Source organism: Pistacia vera, unplaced genomic scaffold, assembly GCF_008641045.1.
Source record: "Pistacia vera cultivar Batoury unplaced genomic scaffold, PisVer_v2 Contig539, whole genome shotgun sequence".
NCBI classification, from domain to species: Eukaryota; Viridiplantae; Streptophyta; class Magnoliopsida; order Sapindales; family Anacardiaceae; genus Pistacia; species Pistacia vera.
In genome coordinates this window covers 1,362,438-1,366,769 of record NW_022196378.1, presented here as the reverse complement: position 1 = coordinate 1,366,769, position 4,332 = coordinate 1,362,438, and the positions used below count along the sequence as shown (strand labels likewise).

The following is a 4,332-nucleotide window of genomic DNA, read 5'->3' as shown; positions in this document are numbered from 1 at the left end:
CCAGTCTCCACTGTGTAAACTTCCAGTCTCACTGTCTCAGTCTTCCACTCTTCATCAGTTCGTCTCTTCACTCTCTTCCAGTACTCAAGTCCTGTAGGACCTGCATACAGCCGCACACAATACTCAATCCTCGCACAGCCGCACTCAATACTCATCTCTCTTACTCTCAAATTCTCCAAGGTAAATATTTGCTGGATTTGTGGTAGAGTTAGAAGAATATTTTTTGGTACTTGAAGCTTAGGAAACTGTGTGTTGTTTTGCCAAAACTTTGAGCTATTATTTTAAAAGTATCAATTTCCCAAATTGGGAAGANCAGCTGCACACAAACTAGCCCCACGTTCTACTCTTTGCATTTTCCTTGGTATGACTTGTCGCATCATGGGTATTGTTGCCTACGGGTGTGCAAAAAAAAAACTATTAACCGAATCGAACTAATCCCAAATTTTTGGGTACGCAAAAATTCAGGTCAGTTTCGTATATTTATTATGCGATACCTGAATTTTCGGTTCGGGTACTGAAATTTATTTTAAGAGAACCAGGTACCTGGTACTTGATTTTATTAAAAAATAAAAAAATAAAAAAAACCTAGTTTTTTAGCTAATTTTTCTTTTTACTTTCAAAGAGCAAGAGGCAAAACAAAAGCCCCAAATATATTTGCCCTAAAATTTTAGCCCCCGTAAGTCTTGCACATCTCTCTCAAATTCTCCACTGCAAATCTCCAGTTGCACTTGATTTCTTCTTTAGACTTCAAATCTTCCTCTCACTTAGTCACCTTTGCCATCACGTCAGAGTCTTCTTTGCTTGGCTTCTTCATTTTGGAGATGTTCCTCTCACTTTTTTGGGATCACATCAGGCATCTTCTTCACTTCTTGGCTTCTTCATTCTTTAGTCTCTAATTCAAGGTTTGGTTTTATCTTTTATTGATCACTATTTTTAATTTCTTATGTTGTTTTAAGTTCTAATTTATGATGTAAATTGTAAAGATCTGAGTCAGTTTTTGTTTTATATATATATATATATATATATAACAAATGTACTAATAATTATCCAATTCTCTGCTATTACTTATGTAACAAACTGAAGCAGAAGATGAACCTAACTATATTGACATTTGACAACAGTTTGACAGTGTAAACTTTAAAGTGTAAACTATTGCTAGCTCAAAGTTACACATTATACAGGTTGAGTGTTTGACAGTAGTTGTTGATCTTTGGTTTTTGGGTAATTAAATAATGTTGATTGCTCTTTAATACTGTCGTAATCTGCCATTATAGGGGTGTTTTGTTCTGTTATGTTCCAAGTAAAGAGTTGAGTTGTTAAGACTATGTTTTATTTATGGATGAATGAGTAAAAAAGCACAAATTATGGATATTTTTTACACCTTTGTATGTATTGCAGATATCTTCCACTGGTGAAAATACTAGTACTACTTGTGGGGTTGGGCCGATTGGTAGCGACACTAATATGTCGATCCCAAGGACAGAAGGTCAAAGTCCTAATCCTACTCATGTGACTTCTATGCCTCCACGACCAACTACAGCTCCCAAACGGGTGAGTTCTACTACTAGGAAAAATGCTTCAGAAATGTGGGACCATTTTACTAAAAACCCTTGTGAGGATAAAGATAAATCAGACAGCTACATATAATTATTGTGGGTCTATTCTTGCTTGTCCAATCAAAAGTGGTCCCACTTCTCTGCGTAACCACTTAGCTAGTTGTAAAAAATACCATTTCAATGTGGTGGACAAGAAATAAAGAACCTTAGTCTTTCAATAGCACTCGGTTGAGCCCTCAAGTGGTGTTGCAGCTACTTCTGCCTCCACTTCATTTTTGACTTGGAAATTTGATCAAGATTTGATTAGGGATGTTGTAGCTAAAATGCAAATTACTGATAAGTTGCCCTTTAGGATAGTGGAGCATGAGGGGTTTCTTCGAATGATGAGTATTGCACAACCTAGGTTTCAAGTACCTAGTTGTACTATCTAACTAGGGTTTGTTTGAAAATTTATTATGATGGGAAACAAAAGTTGAAGAATTATTTTAGTAACTATTCTCATAGTATTTGTCTCACCACTGACACATGGACTTCTAGCCAAAACCTCAATTACATGTGTCTTACGGCTCACTTTATTGATGATGATTGGAAACTGAACAAAAGGATTTTAAACTTGTCCAATTACCAGTCATCAAGGTTTAACTATTGGCAAATCAATTGAGAAATGTTTAATTAATTGGGGTATTTCGAAGTTGTTCACTGTGACTATTGATAATGCAAGTTCTAACGATGTTGGAATAACTTGTCTTAAGCATCGGTTAGAACATTGGAATGGAAGTGTCTTGAATGGTAACTTTCTTCACATTAGATGTTCTGCACATGTATTAAGTCTAACTGTTAAAGAGAGGTTAAAAGAGCTAGATGACTCAATATTTAGAATTCGTTTTACAGTGAGGTCTTCTCCAACAAGATTACAAAGGTTTAAGGAGTGTGTAGAGCAAGAAAAATTGGAAACTAAAAGTCTTCTAGTTCTTAATGTAGAAACAAGATGAAACTCCACTTATTTGATGTTCGAAGTGGCTTTAAAATTTCAGAGAGCATTTGAGTTATTGGAAATCCAAGACCCTAAGTACAAAGATGAGCTTACTATTGGGGAAAGGTCAAGGGGTTTGCCTACATCTACTGATTGAGATTATTTTCGATACTTGTTGCCTTTTCTGAAGGTTTTTTCTGATACAACTCTACGTGTGTCTGGCTCTCTTTATGTTACCTCTAATGGAAACATGGAAGTGATATATGGCATTGGGTTGAAGATTAATACATAGTGTAATAGTAATAATCCTGACTTACGTTTAATGGCAGCTAAGATGAAGGCAAAACATGATAAATATTGGGCAAATCTTGATAATATCAACTTAATGATATTCATTGCAGTGGTATTGGATCCAAGGCATAAGTTAGAATATGCATATTGGGCTATTGATAATGCGTATGATGTTGTTGATGCTAAGAGGTTGAAAAAAAAAGTGAATGACACTTTGTTCTCTTTATTTGAGGAATACAGTTTGCGTAAGGCTAGTCCTAGTGCGCAGTCAAGTGAGCAATCTCAAGTTGCAACAGGGATTGATGTTACTAATGCAAATGTTGATCCTGAAGTCTTTATGAAGGTTATGTTTAATCAGCAAAGGGCTGGACGACGTGCTTTGGAGCCCAAATTTGAGTTGGATGAATATTTACGGGAAAGCCTTGAAGATGAGAACAACAAGAACTTTGATATCTTGAGTTGGTGGAAGATGAATTCAGCTAGATATCAAATTCTCTCTTTGATGGCACGAGATGTTTTGGCTATGCCTGTTTCCACTATCGCATCTGAGTCATCTTTTAGTATAGGGGGTTGTGTATTAGATCTATTCTTACTCCTAAGACAGTGGAGGCTTTCATTTGTGCACAAGAATGGATTCGGGCTACGTGTGCACCATTTCTCTTTAAGGAGAGCTTGGAGGAATTATTGGAAATTGAGTCAAGTAAAACTTTTGCTTTAGTTTCATATATTTAATATTTAATTATAACTTATATCTTACTTATTGACTTCATTTTGTACCATTACTTATATTATGTTATTTCCGATCTTTATGTAGAATTTTTGTCTATGACATTGGAGAGTACTCGTAGTCATGGTCATCTACATGATTGATGATTCAGACCATCTCTATGAATTTTGTATTGGTGCAGCCCCTAGAAGGTAGAATATGCAATCTCATTGCCTTTTTCCATTTTCAAATGATGAATTAACCCTTTACTTTATTTGAATTGCCTATATTGATGAGTAAAGTTTGTTGGGTTGTGCTTATAATGATGAGTAAACTTTGAATTGCAGTGTTGATTTTGATGGTAGTGATGCTAATTTATGGTGGTAGTGATGCTGGAAGTTGGCTCTTTGCTGGTGTAATTCTGGGGCATTTTGCCATTTTCTACAAGTGTTTGTTACTGTAGTATTATGTTTGGTGGATTAAATGTAAAATACATTTTTCATTTCTTAATTATATTTTGCTGGTGTAATCCTACCATAAGAGATGGGTAATTATATTTTTTAATATCATATATAAAAATTTTAATCAAATCCTTAATTGTCAAAGAATCTATATCTATAGTTCTAATTTCTTGACTTTTTTTAATTTTTTTGGTCTCATTTATCTGCTCCACGAGAAAGAATTTATATATAATTTAATATAAACAAGGTTAAAGGGGCCATGATCATTTTACCTAACGCTCTTAATTTTCAAATATTTTATATCTGTATTTCCAATCTCTTATGCTCTTTGATCTGTCTCCAGTC

The 4,332-nt window shown here is 34.7% G+C and overlaps 1 long non-coding RNA gene across 1 annotated transcript; it reads left to right on the top strand.

Moving 5' to 3' along the window:
• Positions 1–697: 697 nt before the first annotated feature.
• On the top strand, positions 698–3,995 carry LOC116107436. Its single transcript, XR_004124465.1, has 4 exons — positions 698–902; positions 1,399–1,551; positions 3,635–3,738; positions 3,874–3,995. It is a non-coding gene; the product is annotated as an uncharacterized LOC116107436 (long non-coding RNA).
• The last annotated feature ends 337 nt before the right edge of the window (positions 3,996–4,332 follow it).